Raw genomic sequence first — 27,271 nt, 5'->3', positions numbered from 1 at the left:
ATATTTACAATTGTATAGCCTTATTGAAATCGCTTGAAATGTGCTTTTGTTGCCCTTTCGATATGAGAGCACTTCGATTTTAAATATGCTTCTTGCCAGCACATCTCACCCCTTAAAACGCATGTGTCAAACCCAGTCCATTTGAACATGTTCTGCCGCGGAACACGGACGATTTGGCTATATCTCGACACACCCACCTGCTCACGTGCGCAACAGGCTGAAAATTACTGTATGTTGGGAGCGCGGTGGGTAAAGTTTACTCTGATTATGTAAATATGCCGGTCATTTTCGAAATATAGCGTGCTTGGAGTAAATGGGACATGGCCTTAGTTACATTACAACATTTGCGACTTATAGCTTTAAAATAAGATGTGTTAAAAGCTCACAAAAAGTCCATACATATAAAAACAGTACAGATATAAATTATTTGTTTAATTTTCCATTCCTCTACCATTGTTCACTTATTTAGCAATTTTAATGTCCGAAAATTGCTGCCTTGGGAGTACAGGTCTATGCCGAACGAATACAAATGTTAAATTACGAAATCATGTACGATGAAGATGGCGGCGGATTTTTACCTCCCTCTATCTGAAGCGGCGCGGGTGGATGACGTTGTGCGACGGGCAGCGCGAGCTCTGCTGCTGCTGCTTCGGTTGCCGGGAAAGGAGAGGCTGGAGGTCGGAGCCGGGAGCCGAAAGGAACCGCGTGTTCCACAGCCGCTGGAAGTCCTGAAGCCGCCATGTCCTACTGCCGGCAGGAAGGTGCGGGCGAGCTCTGCTGCTTCGGTTTCCGGGAAAGGAGAGGCTGGAGGTCGGAGCCGGGAGCCGAAAGGAACCGCGTGTTCCACAGCCGCTGGAAGTGCTGAAGCCGCCATGTCCTACTGCCGGCAGGAAGGTGCGGGCATGGAGGGTTGGTGTGACCCGGGGGTCTGGTCTGAGAACTGACCATTTGGGCATAGGTGGCACATTGTCTGGTCGTCTATTGGCGACGTTTCCATTTGTGGTTATGTATGATACTTAAGGCGACGCGATATTATCTGCGAAACCAAGCTGATACCTCTGTGCAATGAGAAACATTTCAGAAATTATGAAGTTTTAGGATTACAATGTGAAGCTTTGGGAATACAAGGACAGATATAGCGTATAGAATGGAAGTCCTGGCCCTAGACAGCAGGTAACTTCTGTGCCACCCTCTAGAGAATCGGTATTGAATTAGAGACTTGCAGTAGAGTTAAAAGCAAAAAGCATGCTACCTCTTCCATGTGATTAGATCGCAACAGGGGAAGGCGCTGCTGGCATACAGTGGAAGCAACTGAATTCTGGTCTTGTCAGTTCTTGAGCTGGAACCGGGTTGGCCACAGTGAATGAATTAGAGGTGGTCTGCTGCTGTGTGCTCTAATATATTGTAATAGAAGAAGGGTCCATCGATCCGGATGTATATTAAGTAAGAGGATTTTTTAAGATGTTGAGTTCAAGAGATTAAATTAAGAGATTCACCAGGAGCAGCCTATCTGCTGCTCAGCCCATCCTTCAACTGACTCCAACATTCTACAGCATCATCACGCACCAACATTTTATACCGCAGACACACTGGCTGAGCAGCAGAAACAACACATCCTTTCCTTACAGGAAAAAAACACTGCTATAACCCTATGCATCCCACAAATACATAGCAAGGGAAAGGACCCCTGCAAGGAAATGTAGGATGTCCAAGCATGCAACCCAGTGCTCCCTTCGAAGTAAAGATTAGCAGCTGCAACCATGAAAACAAGTAGGCACTTGAAATAATGGAGCTATTAGCAATGATTAAGCCATGTCGTATAGCAACATGCCTAAAAATATATTTTTTTGAGGGGTAGGAGGAAGCGCTATGATGTGGGCAGCAGTCATGTGGTTTCCCCCCCTTCAAATGGAAACAAGCATTTACAATGCAACGGTTTCGCCTTTGGAAATGTTAAAGCTATTTGCAATGTAAATGACAATGCCATTTATTTATCTGTTTTCAAAACCAACACATAAATACAAATGTTGTCATTTACAATGCCAATAGCTCAAACTTTTCCAAAGGCGAAACCGTTGCATTGTAAATGCTTGTTTCTAAAGTCGCCTTCTCTGCCACATTAACGTTTGACACAAGCATTTTTGCACTCGTCACGCTTGGATTGGTTTCACAGAAACACCGACCTTGCTGACACTTTAAGCTTCGTGATAATCCTATCACACTGCCTTGGCATTTGGTGAAAGGCCTCTCACCTGCATAAATGCAAATGTGTTTTATTATTACATCCATATGGTGACGCTGCTATCAGCAGAACACAAACAATGGTTGCCGGATTATAATCTCGACCCGAGTCAAGGATGCTATTTTCTATACGTAGCCTTTTGTTTCCTAACATAATCAGAGGAGACACTTCTGATGAACTTGAGGGTTCCCTGCATGCTGAAGCTTTTGCCTAGCAGCTGACTGACATCTCTGTGAGGGGTATCCAGTTTGTGCCCAAGTCGGGGGTCATACACTCTTACACACCAGGTAAAGGGGTAAGATCATCCAGAAGGGGGGTTTCTTGGCAGACCATAAATTTTACACCCTAGACACGTAGGTTAGGGTTAGCATCATCGGGATACGTTTGATTGTTATAATATTTTTTATGTATGCATATATAAACTGTCTCAACAAGATGGTGGAACTCTTTGTTTTATTATCTGTGTTGACTCTCATTATAGCTTTTATCTGCTTCTGTCTATTAATCATCGCAGCCCATGAATTCTATACAAGAACCACTACAGTACAATAAATATTGAAAACGCCCCTCTGTGTATTCTTTGTATACTTTTCTGAGCAAAACAAAGCATGAGTGACTGAGTGAAAATTCTGATGTCTGTCACCAGAGTTCCTGAAGGAACACAGTTGTCATGTTCAGTGGCTGCCAGAACTGTTCGCTCCCTGTTCAGGTTTAGGGGGCTAATGGTGGCACTGCGAGCTAGCTGGTCCAGGGGACAACATATCCTATGGGGTGCATGGAATCAGTCTGGCACCAACCTACGTTTACGCCGTCCGCAAACGTGCAGTTTGAAACTACATGACAAAACTAAACACAGTAAACAATGGCAAAGAAGGGAACTACCTTGTGTGTGGATGTACTCATCGTGAGAGAGGAAAATGCAGTCACTCAAAGTGAAGTTAGTAAGTGGCTAATATAGGCTAACCCAGTGCCCCATGCTTTATGCTGTAATGGGTGGAAGCAAAATGTGAATGACATAATGTCAGACAATTGGATGAAGAAAGCTCCTTTAAGTAATTATATTATACATATAAATTTGGTGAAATCGTGAAGGCTTCGCTAAAGCCAGACTAAAAAAAGAGAAACACAAAAGAAGCCAAGGTTTCCAAGCTATTTGGGCTACAGGCAATTGGACAGTGACCTGTGATCATCCTTCAAAAGATATTTAGCTGCTGAAGATAACCATTGTCTTAGAATAACTGAATTTTAATTGACTGACTTTTATCCATCCATCAGTATCCTGCTAGAAGGAAGCCAGATTTTCTGCATTAAAAATACTCATCTGGCCTCAGTACAATTTGGGTGTTACTCGTGCATTTCCAAAAATCAAATCAATGTTGATGGAAAACAAATTCTGAAGCATATATTGTTTGCCCTTGGAAAGCTTGAGCTGCACCAAGTGGTGGGCTTACCTGGGCAAAAACCCTGCATGGAATGTACTCAAGTGAATTGTGAGTTGCAATTATCTTGGTGACATGTAATGCACATATTATGAATCCTTACTGGTCCTAAGGGAAAGGAGAAGGTAAAGAGATGGTCCAATTTTCTTCCAAATCGCACCACTATATATTAATGTATTGTTTATTGCTTTTGTGGTCAAAAAGGATCAGCAAATACAGTTAGAATCCATTTGCGGAGAGAAGGTTATTTGTAAAGATCAGTTTCTACTATGATTGTCCCTGATGCAGACATCATGGAGAAGACAGTGATCTATTGGATCATTACCAGTTCCCTCTGATTTTCCTTTCTCTCTGTGCCATTTTAGGAAGTTGCAAAGCTAGAACATTGTGAAAGCAAAAGCAAAGATGAGGTATGCTGTTCCTTGTAAGTTTCCCTCTCTGCATTTGCAGCCAATCACAGATATTTGAAGAATAAATCCTGCCTCATGCACCCTGATAAAGCTGTCTGGGCCGCAGTGCAGGTACTGTGCTAACACAGCAGTGCATTGAAAGCCAGCCAGTTCGCACATCAGGCTCCCTAATGGAAACCAAATTGTTCTACCTGTTCTTTTCGTAACAAACAAGGGGCAGATTTACAAGCCCCTTGCGCTGCCAGTACGTCACTTTTTGTGACTCACTGGCAGCGCATTTCTCCGCCCCATATTTACAAGGACGGGAAAAGCCACCCTGCGTGACTTTTCCCGTCCTTGCAAATATGGCCCCATTGCACGCAGCACTTTGCGTGAAAGGGGCGTTCCATGGCTGTTGCTGTGGGTGTTCCCCTCGCAACACCCATGGAACCAGACACATTTTCAGATTTACGAGGAATCGTAAACCTGGAAATGCGTCAGTATGCTACTCAACCCTAGGGGTGGTGTAGCGAGGTGCAACGAGGAGAAATGTTTTCCTTTCTCCTCGTTTTACCTCTTTCAATGTGTGCTGCATTCTACAGCACGCATTGGAAGAGGAAAATGCCTGTAGCGATTGTTTTCGTGCAGGAAGGTGCCCCTTCCTGCGCAAAAACAATCTCCCCGTGACGCAGGCATCCTTGCACCATGATGCAAGGGTTACTGTGCAGGCGCATGGTAGCTGTTTCTGCACCAGCGCAGGGGAGAGCACAGTAATGCGACATATTATTGTAAATATGTTGCATTCCTGCGCTTTGGAAGTGCCGCAGCGTTGCTCAGCCAAAGGGCTCGAAGGGCCGAGCTGCGGCACTTTCTTGTAAATCTTCCCCAAAGTGTTAATAGACTTGTTTTTCAAACTAATTAAAAGACGAGCTTTTAAACAAATAAAAGTACCACTATTTGTCAGTTAGTCAGTCAGAAAAATCTTTATTTGAACCTTAGTCCTTAAACAACCCATAATGGTGTTAAAACTTGATCATCATAATACATACTATACCATTAAAATGTCATTGTATAATTAATATTTAAAACAATATTAAAAATCATCATCTGAATACATGTGTACGGGAATAAAATGACATCTTCCAATTTTAAAAGTGAAAAATACCAAATTAAAAACCTAATAAAACCTCTTTCACAGCAACCGCTAATCTTCCTAAGGCACATGTCGCATCCAAATACCTCATATCGATTAGAAGTGCCACAGCTTGCCTATGCTCTTGGATGCTGTATTTGAGGCAAAGTGACTTTAAAACTACTTTCCGTACTGTCTGAAACTGCAATCTATGAGGATGTACAAGCAGTCACTCTTTACTCTTTTTTTTTAATGATTTTTTTAATTAATTTTGACATAATGAGATCATTAGCATCTGCATGACAACATCATCCAGCAATGACATTATACTGACAATAAGTATAGTGGTTCAGGCAGGAGGCCAGGAGAATCCAGTTCAGTGAGAAATAAAGTTCACTCTGCCACCAATGCCGTCGTGCAGTTCCTTGCCATGGTGCATCTATCATTAGCAACAGGAGTCATAATAACAAAAGGAAAATATGTCATTATTACACAGATCAGGTCTAGCATTAAGTCATGTAGTGGCAACAAAGTGAATTAACATTAAAAGAAGAACTAAAGGTTGATCTCTATGTGTAGGCACAGGTCAACGCATTCTTGGAAAAAGTTTTGCACCGGGCACAGTGCCTAATATACAATGTATAGTGCTTACACCATGAATCTAACTTTTTGTTTACATAACACAAAACTTCATGTTTTTTATTAAGAAAATATGTATCTTTTTCTTTCATTATTTCTTTAAAATTTTATATTATTTTATATGATGATTATTACATATTTTTTATCAAAGTTCTTTTACATTATAAAAACAACAAACAAACATATACATGACAATTTCATTATAGTTAATTCTGTGTCTCTATCGTTCCCTATCTCTTTTAGAAAACCACAGTTCTTAGATGGTATGTAGTAGCCTAAGGAACTAGAAAACTTCTTTTTTGGATGAAGATAGTGCAGGAAATTCCGTGTTAGATTAAGGATCAACAAGGTTTTTCATGTTGTTATTTTGTATACATTTAAATACATTTGAACAGACCAAATTTTTGATTACTTTACCATCAAATGTAAGTCCAATAAAGCCAAAATACTAATTTTTGAAGATGTTGAATTACACCAACACGTTTCGGCGACAGCCTTCCTCAGGGTATTCACACCAAAGTATGGCTAAAAATAAGGGAAAAATTAACATTAGAACAATATATTTAATCAGACTAATGGTGTAAGTCTAACCTATATACTATTGGCTCAAGGTGGTCAACAAAAAAACTCCTATATGATATAATTGGTTCTTTAAGTTTGGGCAATTTATGGTAAAAGCACTCTTGCTTATATATTCAAAATCAATAAAAACATTGTGTGGGCACAACCACCAACAACTGTACATGGCAAATTAGGAAGATGCCTAGACTATAATTTCTCAGTTATACCTGGCTTATAAATATCTTTCTGTATTTGGCTATATTTGTAATTCGATTCTCATATAGAAAAATCTTGATGATTGTTATCAAACGGTGCTTAACAGCACGAACCATTCTATGGGAATGAGCGATGAAGAAAAACTGAAGTTATACTAATGTTTAGATTCTGTGAAGTAACTAGAGTATATTAGCTTATTGCTTACCTCAGCTATTCTATGGCTCTATGTAGGTATATAAACTCTTCTTAGGTTGACGGTAAATTCTTCACATATATTTCTCAGGTCTGAATAAGCTAAGGCCAACGCACGCATATCTGCGGAGCATACCAGTGGGCATTACGTAAGTAGTTAAATGGGTGTGGTGGCCCACCTGGAGAGGAAGAGCCAATAGAGGGGGAAGCAGGGGGTGGGGAAGAGGGGGAAGAAGGGGACCAGGGAGGAGGTGGGAGGAGTGGTGGAAAGGGAGGGGGTCAGAGGCCCTGTGTGACTGGCACCAAGGGACGCATAGATGTGTGCACAGAGCAGGATTGTGGGTCCCACGTAGTGGAGGGAGCCAGAGCCCCTTACTAATGTTCAGGGTGAAGGGCTATGGGGAGGGGCGCATCGAGGCCAGCCGAGTCTCGAGTAGTGTCAAGTAGTCCTGCCACGGGATGGAGTTCGTCGTGGGGGCGCTGTCGCTCTCACAGCCGTCACCAGCTGATTTGTGTGCTCCAACACCAGTGGCCTACGCAAGTCAGGCAACCATGTGTGTATGTTGGGGCCTAGTGGCGCCTTCCACGACATAGCTATTGTACGTTTGGCGAGAGCAAAGCTAGGTCCAGGAACTTATTTAGGCCCTTCCGAGATGCTGTGCACCTCGTGATGCCCAATAAGAAATGGGTGGGCTGCGCCACTATCCGAGCGCAAGCTGCCTCTGTGAGGATAATGGCCACCTCGGCCCAGTCACTCTTTACTCTTAATCCACGAGTGCATTTACCAGATGCATCCATCATTTTTACCCTGCTGTTACTATGGCATGGGTTTAGACCAACTCTTAAATCTTAGTATCTCTGATCTGTGCTTGCGGTTTGGTAGTGCATCCACGTAGGGAAACCAATCCTCGTTTTTCCATGACTTTAGCATAAAATGAACAGAAGATTTCCCCTGAAATTTTTTATATTATGTTCTCTAGCTTTTAGTTTTTTTTATTAATGCACACGATTCACCACTAGAGGTTCCAAACTCAACTCCGTTCTCGAATTGTGGATGGATCATGGCTTCATAGGCAGTTAATACTGTTCTTCAGGACTTCTCCCCATAACATTTATTACATTTTTTAAATCTACTTCTTGATGCTAAGTCTCTAACTTTGAGTGATTCGATATATTTGTTCCACCTTAATCTCTTATCGAACTGTACTTATATTTTACTAATTCTTATTAGAAAGATCCTAAGTACCATTCAAAGTTTACCACTTTTTTCCTGAAGCACATCACCTTGATCTTATCCATGTTTACCGCTACTTGTTCCTATTACAGTACTCCATAAAGGAATTCAGTTTCCTTTGTAGGTCTATTTCTGTCATATTCATGATGACAAGGTCTTCTGCATATAAAAGGCAAGCTATATGGGTACCATGAAATTTTGGGCTGAGGCCCTTTGATGCGGCTAAAACTGACAGTAAGTCACCAATGAGCAGGGAGAAGAGCAGAGGGGCCAAAAGATATCCCTGATGCAACCCATTACTGATTAAGATTTTCCGGGTCAGTCTTCCTCCTGTACCAGTAATTACCTGAGCCCAGTTTTGTGAATGCCGTCCCTTTATAAAAGTAAGAAGACTCTTTTGGATTTCCAGTTTAGTCAGTGTTTCGCATAAACATTTTCAATCTACCCAATCGCACGCTGCACGGAAGTCTACAAAACAGCAAAATAAGCTGCCCCTTTGTTCTATGGACTTCTGTGCAAGTGACCTCATGCTAAAACAATGATCTATCATGGAGTGCCCTCTTTTGAACCCCACCTTGTTCTAATAGGACCGTATTGTGTGTTTCTGCCCATTCAGTAAGACTACCTAAAATTAGTCTTGAAAACAATTTTTCACCTACGTCTAAAGTATCGGTCTTATAATGACACCCTTCCAGTTTTGTGGGATCTAGCCTGTCACTATTATTTACTGAAATGACAAATAGAAAGGTTGTCTGGTCTGGCCACTCTTGTTAATTTCAAGGCCATCTTTGATACTACTGAAGGAGACAGAGTGCTCATATCCTCAGCTACATCCTTCCAGCCACCTCCAATCTCTTCTGTCCCCTCATCTCCAGCACCATATATTTAGTTTAAATGTTCAATCCATGATTCTTCTTCAACAACACTTCTCAAGGTCCCCATCTCCTTTCCTGTCCCCTGTTGGACCAGTAGGCAAAACGTTTGTGCATTTTTTGTTTCAATGGCTTCAAGCATATTTTTCCAGCATCTCTCATTGTAGGTTTTTTCCTATCTTTAATTAATTTTTTGTATTTGCACTTGTTGCTCAGGAGACTGGCGTAGTAGGCCTCTCAATCATGTTGTATCTTAAGGTTTTTCTCCTCTGACATTTTAATTGTCTACAGTCCCAATCAAGACAACCATGTTCACTTCTTGCACTTTCCTGGGCCCTTTTCTGCTTATTCTTGAAACCATTTAGCTCCACCTTTAAGCATTGTACCACCTCGCTAATAGTTTTATCATACCATCCTATACAATTGGCAGCAACATGCGCCAAGTCTTGACTCTGTGGACGTTGGTCTTTCCTGCTAGATGTTTTATTGTAATGCTAGTGGTAAGTCTTTTAGGGTATTCTACCTGTGAGAGTAGTACACTGTCTCTGTTTCTGTCGTCTCCTATAGTTATTTCCAGGTGCAGGGAGTTATGGCCACCTCCCTCTGTTTGCTTTATTTTGAAACATCCAACCGATTCAAAGAACCAGGCATGCATAAAAATATAAAAGATTGGACATATTTGAATTCCATTTTTTGAAAGTCTGACATGCCGGGCGATCTAGAGTCGTGCCCCCATTTATACTGAACATCCCCTTTGAGCCCAAATACTTTCCTAAAGCAACATCACGTGATGCAATGGTACTTAGAGAAAGCTTGCTATGTTGATATAATATGAGGATACAATCTCTTTAAACAAAGTATCTGTATTTCTCGGGTCTATTCTATCGCTGAAATCTCCCAACAATAAGATCATATTCTTAGGGTGGTTAGTACATATCCGTTCCACATCTTCCTTAAAATGTCATAGTTCAGTCCCATACGCTTCTGCATTCCCCATTCGGATGTACACATTGATTATTGTCACGCAATCATATCTATCAGGGACACCTTTTTGCTGTCTTAATGGCTATTAGTGTTAGTAGCCCCCACAGGATGGACTCCCCTGTCCCATTTTCTTAGCCATTCAATTTACCTGTTCAAACCCGTCTATTGTGGGTGGTTCGTCAAACAGCCAGGTTTTCTGGAGACAGATATTCTCATTACATTCTGTCATCTTCTTAAATACTTCTAACATGACATTTTTACAAATGCACGGGTATTTCATGATAGGGTCCCTAGTCTGTGTGACTATTTCATCCTAATCTAAATCACTCAACCAAACAAACTCACTACCTACTGGTAAGGAGAGTGCTGCATAATGTTTGCCACTGTAGTTCCTGCAATCTTCTGAGCTGTTGTATGGGACACTTGTGGCGTTCCCTGGACAATTATGTTCAACTTTGCCCTCTGGGGCTTGTACCACTGCTGCCCTGGCTCTTTAAAGCTTTTCATTAATAAACTTATGAAGCATATGTTCCACTTCCCACCTCCACCCCTTCCTAACATTACCTCCCCTCCTTTTTTCCCCTGATTAGCAAATACGGTAATATTTGTGATACAAGGCTTTTTTTCCCTTCAGACTTTCAACCTTCGGATATTTTCAGCTTATATAGGCTGTAATTGTTTATGTATCGTTTTGGAATTTTATTGTATGGATATGATGTTGTTCTGCTGCCTTCCCATTTATGTACCATTTGTTCTCTCACTTTTGTCATCTGATATATGATTTATATCTACCTTCGGATATTCTTCATATATTCCATACAAGTACAGATTTTTTAGCCTGTATCACTAATTCTGTTCACCAATCTGTATATCCCTTTAGCTTAAAATATAATAAAATATTTTGAACCAGAGATCCTTTCTTACTGTTTTCTACCTGTTTTCCTTCCGCATTACCTTGTTCATGTGGTATAACTTGCATTAGAGACAACCCCTCAGGGGGCCTCAGAAAGGTTTAATTCTTGCTTCCTACTTCTGTTAATTCTCTTTCCGCATTTCATTTAATGCCTCCTATCACCACTATTTGATTAGCATCTCCAGGTAAAAAGAAAGTAAACAGAATGAAGCACATTTGGATGGGTTTCATTCTGTCTGCTTGGACCGGCCTTGAGACAAATTACCAGCTAATTAAGCCCAGGTGATCTGAAGTACATTCAACTAAATGTAATTTTTAGATTGTTTAATTATATATATTTATGGCTTTCAAGATGTATATCTCCTTTTGTTTCATTTTTCAAACTGCAACTTCATGGTTGGGAACAGAACTGTGTAAAAAAAGGCATTTTTCCAATACCTAATTAGCGGGTCAGAATTTAGTTAAATATTAGTGCATACTTTATCTGCAGCATCAAAGGGTATATCACCTAATTTAAGTGTTTGGATTCCGGATTTCAAAGGGTGCACCTGAACCAGTACAATTTTACACTTTCATTTTTATAGTACCTCTTCTGAATAGGTGCCTGGGTACATTTGCAATGCCTTGATTGGTGAAAAATAAACCATTTCACCGACTAGCCAGCGCTAAGACAACATTTTATATCTGGCAGACTGTCAAATGTTGGTTCAAAATGTCACTCACACCTCCCTAAATGACATAACCCCAGCCTGTCATGTGGAAACATACATTGAAATAATAAAATGTACTAATTCAATGCTAGGCTTTTTCAGAGTAATTGGACGTCTTGCTGAGGATGTGAAACTGAACAAGTAGCCACAAAACCACACACGAGGATAAAAGAGAGGTTTATGAATGAAGGAGTTCTAAAAGTAAAGGCCTTAATTAATGTGTGGTCTTATCTCTTTCTGTGTTCAGGTAGCATCTGTGCGCTCGTTGGTTTTCTTATATGGGCTAATAGCCGTTAATTATCATTTATCTTCAATTAGTGGTGGGCTCACCGGAAATTAAAACAAGCATTGACAATGTCATTTGTTCTCTCCTTTGTGAAGTCAAAGAGTTTTTGTAATGTTTCACTGAAGACTAACGCAGGGACAGCGTGGGCAGCAGCAGGGCAGACTTCACTAGATACAAAGCAGATGGTGCCAGCAACAACAGCATCAATGCAAAGTTCTCTCAATGCACATATACTCAGAAAAATAATGGAACACTCAGCAGTTATCCAACTGACACACACAGACACTGACAAACACACAAAGGCAGACACAGATAAACACACACAGACACATGCATACACTTACATAGACACACAGACACAGACACACACAAACACATGCAGACGCTCACATAGACACACACACACACACAGACACACACTCACACACTACGTAGGATGAAGGGAAATTGACAAACAACTTTGTTTGTGTACTTTTCTTTAGATGTTTTTCGTTTCTCCACTCTTTTCATGTGATCTAGAAACACTTCTTCTGCTTCTGTTCTATCTTCTACACAAGTTTCATGAAACATTTGCCCTCAATTCTGCTTTCATGCTTGGCGATACACACGTTTCCCCTTCTGCAATGTTTTTCAAGCCTCACACTTTTTTTTACAGTAATAATTCTTAACCTTAATCATCACCAGTTTTGACTCTATGTTCGGAACTTTAGTTGTCAGGTCTGAATGAAATGTATCCTTTTTGGTGTGCATCTGTTACCTCAATTGTCTGACAGCCTTCCTGAACTTGCTTAACTAACTCAGATCATCCCTGATGTTCTTGACATTATCTTTTCCAAAAAAGAGGATAACACACTACAATTGGCCTGATTGGGTGGTCGCGGAGGTATTTGCATCCTCTAACATGATTAGGGTTTGGCGGTTGTGTGGAGCTGGGTCGGGATACGGCATCTGCAGGACCTGTATCTTTTCTCACTGCCTTGTACACCTGATCTTTCAACATCAGGATATCATTAACTGGTTCAGTTATCTTCGTAAATTGCATGATTCAAAGCATTAGTTAGGTCTAATTGAGGTGAGGTCCACAATCAGCGTGAAAACTAGACTTGCTCCATCACTCTCTTCAGTATGGATTGTTTCTGTGCCCTAGGGTTCTCCAAAAGTGTCTCACCAGTGCTCCGCACATCCATGTTCCACTGAAGGAGTGGAGTTACAGGAACAAAGGGGCATATTATCAAGAAAGGCAATAAAATTATCGCCGCCTTATCCTCAGGAAACTGCTGCTAAAGCGGCGATATTGGCCTTGATAATATGTCCTTGTGAATTCCCATAGCAGCACAGGTCCTGGTGTTAACCTGGGCTGCTATGGAAATTCAAAAGGGCATATTATCAAGGCCATTATCACCGCTTTAGCGGCAGTTTCCTGCCGATAAGGCGGCGATAATTTTATCGCCTTTCTTGATAATATGCCCCAAAGTTACTTCATTGGCAAAATCCGTTGGCTATTTGTAACATTGAAGATTTATTTATATCCTGTACCCGGTGATTGGACTGAATCATGAATTTACATTGAAAAATGAAGAAAAGACCGAAAACTATATAAGAGAAACGGTTGTTATTGATATGGACATTTGAACCTTCTAGAGTTGCTCGGGTGGAGAAATTGTATTTACTTCATTGTCAGTCTGTACATTGTCTGGGTCTCCTTTCCCCTACACACTACCATGCATAGGTGTATGATACCAATGATGACAAGCCCAGGGCACTGGCTGCATTTATCAGTGCTTCCAATTGTCTGCTTTTTCACTCCAGATAAACTTTACCATATACAATCAAAGATGCACATCATGGTTTCTAAATCTTTATAAGAGATTCGTTTTTCCCTTACAGTATAAAAAGTAGGGTATCAAGCACTGAATTTAGGCATCATATCAATGGGGCTTCAGAATGAGCAAGTACATGTGCACAGCTGCCAGAAAAAGAGTGCACCTCAAATCGAGGGGTGACGATTCTTAAAACCCGCTTTATTTTTATGCATTTTATAATTTCACCAATTTTTGATGCATGTTGCAAAAAAAGGTAAAGACAAAAAAAAAACATTGCACGCTTGCCAAATCCTAACCTATTGGCTTTGCCAATGCTTCTCTTCAGTGTTTCATACGTTTTTGCAACCTTTGATGTGTTGCACGGCGTATGGTGCGGTTCTGACAGTGATATACGTGTTTATAGACCGACAGCCGGAAGATGTATGAATCTGAAAGAAATGAATGAAGATAACGAGAACAGTCGAGAAAATTCCGTTATTGAAATCCTTGCTCGCGAGCGTCTCCTACCAACGGCCTGGAAGCCTAAATGAATATCATTCGAAGCGTGTCTCGTGCGCGCTGCTATGGCAACTCCCCTCTTTCCACAGACTGGCAATGCTGCTGCTATCGAAAAATCACAGTGGTTGAAAAAAAGCGTTATAGATTTCAGATGCTCTGCTCCCCCGGCAAACAACCCTTAGTACAAAGGGAATGCAAGCATTGTGTGACTGCACAGATTATAGTGTACGCCACTAATTTGCCCAGATAACAGCAGGCCACGGGTTGTGTTATGTCTGTGCATTCACCCACAGCCAGGATGAGCTAAAAATAACCCTATTCAGCATTCAGAAGTGAAAACTGAATGTCAGGCGTTTTAGACGGCTGGGCCCTGGGCATAGAACTGATGATGCCACTTCTCGTGGTTATAAAGAAGTGGTTGTGTAACCATATTTGTTCAATAACCCGTGCATAATAGTGGAAAAAACAGATCGCTCTGCATAGGTTTATGCAAAAAGATCGCTATTCACGGGCTTCTGTACACCGCTAACTGCGCAGGCTTAGGTGAAAGGAAAGCTCTACAGGGGCTTATGCAGACATCTAGATCTGCATAGGCTTATATACATGGATAGCTGTGCACAGGTTTATACAAACATCTAGATCCCTGTGCAGAATTCGATCCAGTTGCTCCACACAGATTTCTGCAAATAGCTAGCTAGCTCTTTTTAGAGGCTTATGCAAACAAATAGCTGTGCTTATATTTATGTCAACTGATATCTCTGCCCAGACTTATGCAGACATCTAGATCGGCATAGGCGTATAGAGATGGCTAGCTCTGCACAGGTATATACAAATATCTAATCTAGGTCTGAACAGGCTTCTGCACATGGATAGCGCTGCACAGATTTATGCACATAGCTAGCTCTGTACAGCTTAATCAAACAAAGAGATCTGCATATATTTTTGTCAACAGACATCCCTGCAATGGCTTTTGAAAAGAGCTTGCTTACAAGATTTAAGCAGGCAGTTAGCTATGTATAGGCTTGTGCAAGCAGGTAGCTCTGCACTGGCTTGGGCAAACAGATACCTTTGCACAGGCTTATGCAAACAGATAGATCGTATGTGCCTCAAGCACTGTTATCTTCCAAAAGTGCTTTTGTCTCAGATCCAAGCTTACCAAACAGATAGATGCATACCCTGTGTCTAACCTGTTGGATACTGGAGATGAACAATCATAGTAAGAAAGAATGCTCTGGTATCATGCTCACCCAATAAAAGATTGAAACTGGCTTTACTTGGCGGGGCGGAGCTTGACGGCCGCTTGATTCCCTAGCTCCGCCGATACCACAGAAAATCCTACATTATCCTGACTTAAAGCGACACCTTTGTCTCCCTGCTGGCATCGCCACACGTCGGAAGTGCCCGGGACCCCTCTGGGCTGCTGCCACGAGTGGAATATTGCCATTAAAGATATGGAGATCTGGTGCCGTGACGGGAGGCGGAGGGCCGCAGACCGCGGCCTCCAGTGATACCTGACCCGGGCGACGTCGTGCTGCCTGCGGCAGGAGGGGGTGTGCTTGACCCCCCTGGGCTTCGAGCACCGCGACCGGAACAGCGATTTTCCGGACTCTGGGCAGTCCCCACACGGCGATCCGCACGGTGCAGCGGGTGGTCACTCGGCAGGTTGCTGAGTCTGCTGAGATACGGCGAGAACGCGCAGGCTGGCGAGGGCGCCATTTTGGAGCTCCCGGAGCGGCCGGGTCGCGACTTCGCACTGGGCTGGCCTGATGGCGTGGGACATGAGCTGAGACGAACGCCTCTCCCAGGGGGTCAGTGAGATCTGCGGCCCCATCAGCGGGGCGCTGCTGTCGTCGGGCCCCTGCTGCAGTCACGCGAAGGGGGGCGCCATTGCGTGCCCTTTGGACAACCTACCGGGTCGGTGCACACACTCTACTGAGACCACATTGGAGGTGCGGACAGACAGAGAGGACAGTGCTTAGAGGAGCCGTGCCTTGGCGGACTTCGGCACACCCGGAGTCGGGCCCGGTTTGGGGTTCGACCTCCTCACTGGTTAACGGATATCTGTGGGAGATTCTGGCCCGTTCTTCCGCTGGGTCTCTGCGAGAGCCTGGCCGGAGGGTCGGTGGCGTACACCTGGCTGACCCGGGAGCGCACCTACGCACTCTGAGTCATTTCACCTACCTTCCCCCCCCCTTGGGAGGCGCACTACACCCGCAGTGTTCGGCAGACTCCGGCCATCGTGCCACCATGGGGAAGGGAGACAAAACGCAGAGTAGACTCCCTTTCTCGCAGCGGCGGGTACCGGCACAGAACTCGCCGACCCAGCACAGTGAGGATACACGGACAGAGGGGGCCCAGGTGGAGGACTCGGACCTCAAGTCTATGCTCCGGTCGATGGAGCAGAGTATCCAAACAAGCATAACTGCACTGGGATCCAAGATGGATGCCATGTCTTACAGAATGGACCGCATGGCGGAACGTCTGGATAAACATGCCGAGAAACATGACATGGCTGAAAGGAGAATCACGGAGGTGGAAGAGGCCCAGACGGAACTGGATACAGCGCACAGACGAGTGGAGACCCTCATGCGATCCCTACAGGACAAGACGGAGGACTTGGAGGCCCGGTCACGTCGCTGCAATCTCCGAATCACGGGTCTGCCGGAGTCCACTCAGACTGGTAAGATGGAGCTCTTCCTTGAGAAGCTGCTCACCACGCTCCTGGGTGACGGGGTGTTCTCGGCAATGTTTGTGGTGGAGCGTGCTCACCGATCCCTGGGCCCACAGCCGAAGCCGGGCCTACCCCCTCGTCCTATTATAGCAAAACTGCTCAACTATAGGGACAGGGACACGGCTCTCAGGCTTGCCCGAGCCAAAGGGGAACTGCAATTTGAGGGCTCGGCCATCTCCTTGTTCCCTAATTTCACGGCCAGAGTGCAGGAAGCTCGTAGGCACTTCACCCCACACAAGAAGCGTCTCAGGGAACTAGGGCTAGACTACGCAATGTTATACCCGGCCAAACTGCGTGTCAACAGACAAGGTCACTCTCACATTTTCACGGACCCTACGGAGCTCCTGAAGGCCTTGAAATCCTGGTCCAAGGAAAGGAAGAACGGGAGTGCAGATCAGCAGACTGACAGAGACAAGAGTCAACTGGATGAGCAGGAGTGATCGAGGGGTGTCTATTTGATGTAGGGGGGCTCCGCAGCTGATCCTGGCTGTGTCGTAGCCCCTTCGTGAGCTGAGGACTTGGACATGTACTCACGGCACGCAGCAGATTCCGGCAGACTTTTTGCAGATAAGTGTCGATGGGGTTGTGGGGGGTGCGGAGCTTGCCTATCTGGAGCGTTTGCAGCTCAAAACTGTAGAGATATGGGTCCTTGCACCCTACTTTGTCTACATTTTGAACGGACCCTGCTCCATTATCGGGGTGGAAAGACAGTTGTGCATTATCAGTAGAGCATAATGACGTGGTATATACTGTTGCTTTGATCATTTGGTAGTGGTGGTGGTGGGGGGGTCGGGGGTCGTGCCTCAACGTAGGAGGGTGGTAGCAGAAAGAGGCTCTGACCTGCGACCTTTTCCCCCGAGCGTATTGCTATTGTGGGTGTTGAGAATGTTGTGGGGGTGGGATGGGGGGTTGGGGATCGGCATGGCCAAATTGGGGTGGGTCTGCTGTGGGAGGGGGGCGGGGTTCCTGGGAAAGTTGTTGTTGCACTGTTGCTCCACCTGCCTACATTAGTAGCCAACACTAGTCTCTTGCCCGCTTACATCAGGCGCAGGTATTGCACGTTCCAGCCGTACACACCACACAGTTTTTTCCGGTCTCGGTTCGCGAGGCCATCACGTCCTCACTCGAGCTATCTAACTCCTTACCCTGGTGATGGCTGAAGACACCACACGGTTGACGGAACACGTCACTGACTCCATGAGGGCTATGACATGGAATGTGAGGGGCCTCAACGATCACCGGAAGCTTAGGAAAGTCTTAAGCTATTTACGAAGGCACCGTGTTGATCTGGCGCTCCTACAGGAGTCGCATCTCCCACTCACTAGCAAGATGCTTACTGCTAAGGGACTTCAGGGTTGCAGTCTGGCGGCGGGGTTTACCACACACTCCAGGGGGGTGGTCACGTGGGTCAATCCACTTTCCAAACTGAAACTGACGCTAATTGATGCGGACACAGAGGGTCGCTACTTATTTTGCAGATGTGTGGGCAAGGGGCACGACCTACTGGTGGTGAATGTGTACGGCCCTAACTATGACTCCCCTGATTTTTACACAACACTGGCCCAGAATTGCAGGGCGCACGATTATTCCAAAATGCTGTGGGGGGGGGTGACTTTAACTTGGTGTTTAGTCCGGACCTGGATAGATCAGCGGGGCCCCCCCCGAAAGCCATCTGCAGCAGCCCTAGCTTTGCAAGCTGAACTAGTGAAACTAGATCTCCTTGACGTTTGGAGAAGCAGACATCAGTTGAGGGGCTGATACACGCACTACTCAGCATATCACGATATCCACACCAGAATCGACTATTGGTTTTCTTCACAGCCGCTATCTCAGAATGTCAAGGGTTGTTCGATATTGCAGCTCACTCTCTCTGATCACTCCCCCCTGCTCCTGATACTAGACACCCCTATTAGAAGGATTCCCCCGTATGCATGGCGATTCCCCCCGTATGCACTTCTGGATGAGGCTTTTAGGGGAAAGTTAGCTGACGAAATTGACAATTTTTTTGTACTTAATGTGGGGACTGTGGAGAGCTTCCAAACAGTGTGGGAGGCGTTCAAGGTCTACATTCGTGGGATAGCAATGTCCAAGCACTCTAGTGTTCTTACATCCATAAGGCAAAGGCTGCGGCATTTAGAAACCCAGCTGTCGGCTCAGGAGACGAGGCAGCAGGAGGAACTGCTGCTGAGCATATTAAAAGTCTGGTCATCGAATTCAATGAAGAGGCAGATAGGGAGGTAAAATTCATGGGTAAATATGCGGTAGCCCGCTCCTATGGTGAGGGAGAGCGTCTGGGCTCCCTTCTGGCGAGAATCATTCGGAATGAACGACGACCACTGCTGGTTGGCGAACTGATCTCGGCCTCAGAGAGTGTACTTACGGACGAAATGGAGATACTTGGTGAGTTTAAGAATTCTGAACTCTACCGGTCCAGGTCTAACAAGGTGGAGGAGGAAATCGACGATTATGTGAGTTACATAAATATGCCTCTACTGTCTAACTCGCAGAGAGAATTCCTTATGATGCCCATCCAAAAGGAGGAGATCACTGACACCCTTGCAGGGATGCGTCCCACAAGTGCACCAGGGGCAGATGGGCTAACCGTGAGCTTCTACAAAGCTTTCAAAGACCTGCTTATACCATTTCTTTCCACCCTCTTTGATGATATATGTGTGGAGGGGTGCATGCCGGACTCCATGAGGGAGGCCTTACTCATTACACTTCTGAAACCAGGGAAGCCCCCCAATGAGTGTGGCTCCTACAGGCCGCTGTCCCTGATCAATGTGGACGCAAAATTATATGCCAAGGTATTGGCAACACGCCTGGCTTTGCTCGCGCCGGAGTAGGTCGCTCCGGAACAGGCCGGTTTTGTCCCCCACAGGAATCTTACATATAACATCCGCACGGTTCTGGGTACAATGCAGCATGTTAAGCCAGAGAACAAGGCCCTGGCGGTTTTCCTTGACATGGAGAAGGCATTCGACTCTGTGGAGTGGCCCTTCATGTCAAGAGTGCTCAGGAAGTTTGGGCTGGGCGAACCTTTCCTACAAATGATTGGTGCCCTGTATTTTAAGCCGAAGGCTAGATTGCGCATCGGAGACCAGGTCACAGACGCCTTTGAAATAGGTAGGGGGACCAGACAGGGCTGTCCCCTCTCCCCCTTGCTCTATGCCCTGGTTGCAGAGCCTTTGGCGTGCGCGCTCCGAGAATACCACCGGAATGAGGGTATTAGTTTCCCTACGTATAAGATCTGCATCTCTACCTACGCAGACGACACATTGTTATACATCAGGGACCCAGAGGACAACCTCTCGCCTGTATTGAGAGAGGTGGTCCGGTTCGGGGCCCTCTCTGGGCTGAAAGTGAATTGGAACAAATCAGTGGCTTTTCCACTGTCTCCGGTGACGCAGCAATTTGACATGGAGTACCCATTGCAATGGTCTGCAGAACCGGTCAGATACCTGGGGATACAACTACACCCTGATTCAGACATACTGGTACGGGAAAACTATGGCGTGGCGTACACCAGGCTGGTTGAGGATGTTGATAGGTGGTGCAATCTTCCGTTGTCACTACTGGGGCGTATAGCTCTGATGAAGATGGTCGTGCTGGCCAGGTTCCTGTTCCTTTTTAATAACCTCCCAGTGGTTCTGTCCAAAGCCTTTTTCAATACACTGACACAGACTCTTATACGACTCGCCTGGGGTGGTAAGCAGCCTCGAGTGCAATAGAAGGTTCTCATGCTTCCGTACGATCAGGGAGGACTGGGGGCGCCAGATTTGGAGAGATACTACCGAGTGGCGCAAGCAGCACATCTGCATATCTGGATCCACGGGGACCGCAATATTCCGCACGTGATATTGGAACGCTTATTCGCAGCTCCGCTTCCTCCTCCTGCCACTGTCTTCCAGCCGGCCACTCGTCGTGTGGGCTTACTTGACTCCATTACAACTACGAACCATGCATGGCACGCTCTGGTTAAGGCCCAAGGATGCAAGCTGCTGTACTCCCCACTTGCTCCGATCGAATGGGCGGTCTGGCTAGCTCCGCTGCGCGACAGAGGGGTCACACGCGCTCTGAACTAGCTGGGCATCTCCACTTTGGGGGATCTGTTCCAGGACGGAGTGATGAAGGCCTGGGACCAGATCTCACCTGCAGACGTGGCGACCACGCTGCTACAGCGCTTCCACTTTCATAGAGTGCGGGCCGCCTTCTTTGAACTTTTGGGACCGGACATGTCAGAACCCCCGGAAATCCCAGAACTCACGTATGTGATTAAGACGACCTCGCCGCGTAAGTTGATCACACGTTATTCAAATTAGGATCCTATCACAGGGAACCCCCCCTTCGAAGGCCAGACTGGAGTGGCAACGGGATTTACAAATACAGATCGACGACGCAATGTGGAGGTACTGCTGCCAGAACATCACGAGAGTGTCGCTTAATGCGAGACATCGCCTGATCCATTTTAAATATCTACAACGTATGTACTACACGCCAGAACGTTTACATAGATACGGGCTCCGGGCATCTGCCGAGTACGAACGCTGTCACGCCCCTGTGGCGGACTTCTTCCATATGGCGTGGAGTTGCCCAGGCATCCACCAGTTCTGGGAAGACACCTTCTCGGAATTAAGCCAGATACTGGAAGTTGAGCTCCCGATGGAACCCGCACTAGCACTACTGGGGCATTCCAAGACACTCCCTGTAGCAATTCGACGCCTGGCGGATGTGGGTCTGCTGATAGCACGGCGGGTTATCGCACTATGCTGGATGCGGGGCCCCTTCCCGACGAAATAGCGATGGGCTAGAGACATGCTATATTGTAGTACCCAATCACAGACCTATAGTGAACTCCTTCCACCTGGCAACAGACCGAAGAACTTCTGGGGACTATATCTCACTTACCAATCAACTAAAGATAGCGCAGAACCAGTACCGGGTGGGACAGAGAATGACCTGGAACTGCAGGAGGGGGTAGAAGACCCTAGAGATTAAAATTTCATTCACTCCTTCAGTGTTGTGGGCTGAGGACGGGGGGAGTCGAACCGCTCCACACAGGATAAGCATGGGGCGCCTCAAGGGCAGTGGGCTTTGACTACTACGCAAACATACGGTAGTGCACTAACTTGTGGGTGGACTGGATGCTCATGTTTTTTCGGGTAGAGGAGGGAGGGTGGGAGACGGTTGTCTGGACGGCATTCTATGTATTATGGTGGGATTGAGAGATGACCTACTGGTTGGTGAAGAGCAACAGGCGGGTAGGTGGTCTGGGAGGGTTGGGGGGGTTGTTTGGGGATGGTTACGATGTTGTTAAGGGGTAGGCTTCATGCCGGCTTACACATGGGGTGGTGGTCATTTCGCCACCACGTGCTAAAGTTCTCTTCCACTTCTCCGTGAGAAAGGCGGATGGGGGCGTTGACACGTCATGGGAACTGAAGCCGAATGTATGATCATTGCTGCTCGCCGCCGGACCCCCGGGTTGTCGGCTTATTGGCTGTGGTTGCTAGACTCCGTAGTGTGTTCCTACTTCCTTTGTCGCTGCCGGCCCCCTGGGTTGTAGGCTGATAGCTGTGTGTGATTGCATTTACCCAAATAAAGTTTTTTTTTTTAAACTTAAAAAAAAACAAAAACTGGCTTAACTGGTTTAAGGAAAGCACGTCATAGCACATGCTCTTTGCACCCGAATGACATCATAAGATGTAGCATCACACATGCTTTGACCAGTAGTGGCTTGTGTCCTGGTAAAGTGGTGGGGAGGGGTGGCGACGACTGACAAACAAATGAGACACACACATGAAAAATGACAATTACCTGCTGCATCGCTGCATCCCCGCTCTTCTGCTCCTTCCTCACTAGCACAGGCTCCCAGAATCCCCTGCAACTTATCCTTAATTTGCTCTCAAGGATTGGCCTGAATGCCCTTGATTTGTGCTCCTGAATAAGACTGAGAGCCAATTCTTGCTGTCTCCATCCTGGCAATACATCTCGGGTTGGAGACAGTTTCACAGCACATGTGGTTTGTCCGTCCTGAGATGTCCGTCCAAACTCACATGTGCACCGAAAACAGTGCCCTGCCTGCCACTCCCCCTTCATGACGGCCCCAATTAGGCCCCATCCCCAAGACTCACTATTAAAAGAAAAAAAGAAAAAGACAATTTACATTTTTATTATCGTTTTACTTTTAAAGTTTTGAGGCTGGTGGGGGGAGGTGGTACACCTCTGCCATAGCGGAGGAGCCACCGCTGACTTTGACCCCACTGTTGGGCCACTGTGCTCATTTTAAGAACTGTCGCTAGTTAAGAACTTTTGATTTGACTAAACTTAGATTTTAACACACTTCTATGGACTTTCAGCCAGCTCTCCTCATCCATTGGTCTGTTATTGTCGTTCACATTTTCCTTTCACCCACAACACCACATACCATGAGGCAGTGGGTCAGCCCACTTCAGCCATTGGTTAACTTCACTGTGAGGGACAGTATTCTGCCCTTTCACAAGGAGCTCATCCACATACAAAGTAGTCCCATAACTGGCAATGTGTGCTTTTTGATACCAAACAATATTTTTGCTTTTAGCCAGTGTTTTTTTTAGATTGATGTGGGCCCAGCAGCTTCCACAACAATTACGTTTTGGAAATGGCATTACAAAACAAAAGGTGAGACTGAACATATATTATGAGATGATGCATTGTCAGTGTTGCTGGTGAGTGGAAAACAAAATAAGATGTCTTAAGTAGAGTAATATTCCCTAAATTCACTTGGTATTCCAACTACATACTGGATGTCAAGGAATCCATATTTTGCCAGCAAAGCAATGTTGGGGTCTCTAAACGTTGCCTCTTCACGAAGTTGCAAAACATATCTCTTTCATAAAAGACTCTGGGGCATATTACCAACAACTAGCGATAATTTTTGTCTCTAACTTGTTTAGAGACAAAAATTATCGCCGCAAATCGGCGATTTTTATCGCAGATAAACCTTGCTGTTAGCAAGGTTTATCGCAAATGCGATAAAAAACGGCCGCAATGCATGAATATCGCTGAAAAGTCAGCGATATTCATGCATTATCGAACAAATGCTCTTAGCCATGTTATCCACCTCCCATTGGATAACATGGCTAAGAACTGCTCCTGGGCAGGTGTTAGCTTTTGGAGATATTCGTGCTTAGCGCGAATATCTCCAAAAGTTGGTAATAGGAGATAGCGATGTTAGCGACTGTTTCCAGTCGCTAACATCTTGGCACGCCCACTTTGCATGTCATTAGTGATAAATATCACTGACATGCAAAGCGGGGCCCAAGATGGTCGCTATCTCCTATTAGCTGTCGCTGACTGGTGTTAGCGACAGCTTGGAAATAGGGAGATAATTTTATCTCCGCTTTCTTGGCTTTTAAAGCCAAAAAAGCGGAGATAAACCCCCTTGATAATATGCCCCTGTGTGACTAAAAAATCACTTAAAAGAGATTTGATGTAGGTTTTTATAGAAAGTGGGCTTTTGCTGGATATTTTTTCACAGGAAAACAAACAATGCATATTTTCCTAGCTGAACTTACTTTCAATGTTTTTTTACCTGCTCCCTTTAAAGATCTCCACCAACTTTATGAAGTTGTCAAACACCTACTTCTGTAAATTTACCAAACCCCTGCCAATAAAATGTATCACTCATTCAGGAAAAATATTCAAGAAGATGCATTCCGTGTAATCCTTTTGTTTTCTAAAGTGCTCATTCTGCTGTCTACAGAGGTAATATGTTATTTTCTAACTCCCACAAACTGCATTCTCAGGGTTCAGAACTTGTTAAGTGGGCACAAAATGGGTAATGTAGGTGTGGTACTTTCACAGCTTCTTAGACAACCTGTCATGTACAACCCACATCATTTTTTTTACATCTACTGAAGTAGCATTATGCCCGATATAATTATAGGCTAGGCTATTATCCCTTGCAAGAAGAAGAAAAAAATGATACGTTTCCGTACCAAAAAATATAAATGCGTCCATAAGTTTTTATAAAAGATTGATTTCTGAAGAACTGGGATTCTACTTATAAACTTGAAAAGATTATCTATATAGCAATGTATGAAGAAGATAAAATACCATACAGCGGCCTACATTCATTTTGAAGATTTGTGCTTACTAATTAGATACTACACCTTTTGTTTGTCGCGTTTAAGAAAGTGCATTGAAGAGCATGGATTACATATGGATCTTGTACAGATGCTTTACCACCAGAAATAATTGACGCCTAATAAATCTTTATTTGAGTTTGTTATATTAATGCATATTCATGAATTCTAGGACTATATATGTTAATTGAATTGTGACTTTTTTAAAACAATTTTTAATAATCTATATAAAAATTTTAAAATACATTTTGTGTGAATCATATAGTTTTTGTGTAAAACTTAAATCAACTTTATTTCAAATAAAAAAATACACAATGCTGTTAAATATGGTAAGAGTATATTAAGCAATTTTGACTTTTCAGAAATAGGCTGAACAAAATTAATTAAAGGCACATTGAAATAAAGACAGATACCAGATTGAAAAGCATCAACTTTGTTGAAGGTATGCATATACAGACCAGCCACATACACAGTGGTGCAGTGTGTGACATAATTTGGGTTACCTTCTCATGGTCACCTGGAGAGGAACTGACATTGCATGGTGGAACACAAAGTAAACTGGAAACCTCTGTACAGAATGGGTTTCCAGCTCATGAATGGAGGCGTTGCAAAGCTGATGTCCATTACGGAATTTGAAAACTCCCTATGACATTGTGGGCAGCATTAGAAGCTTTTTTTCTTTGGTCGGGGCTGGTGATGGAGAGTAGAAGTGCCTTTCGTGCAGTGCCCGGTACAAACCTCCCTCTCCCCTACAAGGCCCCACCCCAGATCTCACACGATGAAGAGTTTTTAGAATTTGGCAGATCTGATATGCATAATCTGCATACATTATGGGCTGTCAGGACAGTTCTGGAAAAGAAGTGGGTCAGTCAGGCAGGTCCTCTTGTCACCACTGGACCTTCAGTGGGATGAGGAGGAAGAGCTGTATAAGAGGAAGTCATCATGAGAGTATCATATCCAGAGACTTGTTCTGGTCAGAAGCAGAGCAAACTGCAATTATAAACAGAAAAATAAAGTGTTCACATACAAACAATATCTCCAGTCTATTGCACACTTGAATCTGGTGTACCTCTGAATAACATAATTTCTGGGCCACCATTGATTGCAGTTGTAACCTCTTGGCACTGCTTGACACTCACCTTCTATTCCTTCCTGGCGATCTATGAGCCTCTCTGCTTTTCCATTTAAGATAAAATTCAACACTTTTTGAAACATGATAGCCTCTAAGGTTAGAAATTATGGGAGTAAGGTCATTCCAAGGCAACAGATAGAATGAACTAGTTATGTGAGGTGTCCATGTCTGTTTTTGAATTCTGGCCAAAAAATAAAAAGAAGAGCAACAAATCATCTGCTGTTGTCGTTCGCTTCTCATTCATAGGTCAACTACTGAAATTATTAACCTGATGTGTGGAATGGTGTTCGATAATTTGATGTGATTTTCCCAATTTCTATTTCTCTGCCTACATCAAGCCTACTAACCAAATAGTCTAGACAAGTCTTTCCTCAAAAGAACCCACATTTTCCCATTTTAACTAAGCTGAACTGACTTTAGCTAATTTGACTTCAAAGGTCAACCTTCAATTGACGCTAGGCTGTTTGTTGGTTTTCAGCTTTCAGCATCTTAACTTAAGCTATCTTTGAGGGAGTGACCACATTCGACATTTGCATGTTCGAATGCTCCAGTCTTTCGCATGGGATACAGTGCCATTGGTTTGATACTGGTGCCACAAGGTCTACTTTACGATGCCTGAATCCTAAAGAATCCATACCATGCCCTTGTCCACTTCCAATTTTACTGGGCTTGCCTGCCCACTTTTTCTGCTTATGATCTGATATTCACTCCCCTCCCCTCGTGAGCGTTGAAATACATTTGTGATCCATCATCTCACCACCTTCATAAAGCACCCACTAGAACTTTTTGGGGGGAAACGTCTTTCTTTTCTTCTGTCTCCCACACAATTTTCGCAGACCCTCAGACTCTCACAATTACACCATAATCCTTCCCAGGCCGCTAACATTTCTAAGGTATACCTTGTGTCCAGTTTCAGTTTTAGTTTAAACTTTATTTTGCAACTATTTCCATTCCATAAAAGTACATATATATCACTATAAAAATACATATATCACTATAGTACAATACTACCCATGTCCTTAAAATATCATTTAAGATACAGAATTAAAACTAGTTAAAATATATATTTTCCAAACAATTTGATTTCAATGTCATGCCTTGCGTCCTCCTCTATCTTTTTGGTACTTATGTCTGATTGCTGCAAGACATTAAATG

The 27,271-nt window shown here is 44.4% G+C and overlaps 1 protein-coding gene across 1 annotated transcript in view; it reads left to right on the top strand.

Annotated features, from left to right (window-relative positions):
• Positions 1 to 27,271, top strand: part of PTPRN2 (protein tyrosine phosphatase receptor type N2) — a 2,458,064-nt gene that overhangs the window by 221,120 nt on the left and 2,209,673 nt on the right. The window lies entirely within an intron of this gene.

This window comes from Lissotriton helveticus, chromosome 10 (genome assembly GCF_964261635.1).
Source record: "Lissotriton helveticus chromosome 10, aLisHel1.1, whole genome shotgun sequence".
In the NCBI taxonomy this organism is placed as follows: Eukaryota; Metazoa; Chordata; class Amphibia; order Caudata; family Salamandridae; genus Lissotriton; species Lissotriton helveticus.
Note: the sequence above shows the minus strand (reverse complement) of the source record. Positions and strands in the feature narration are given on the sequence as shown.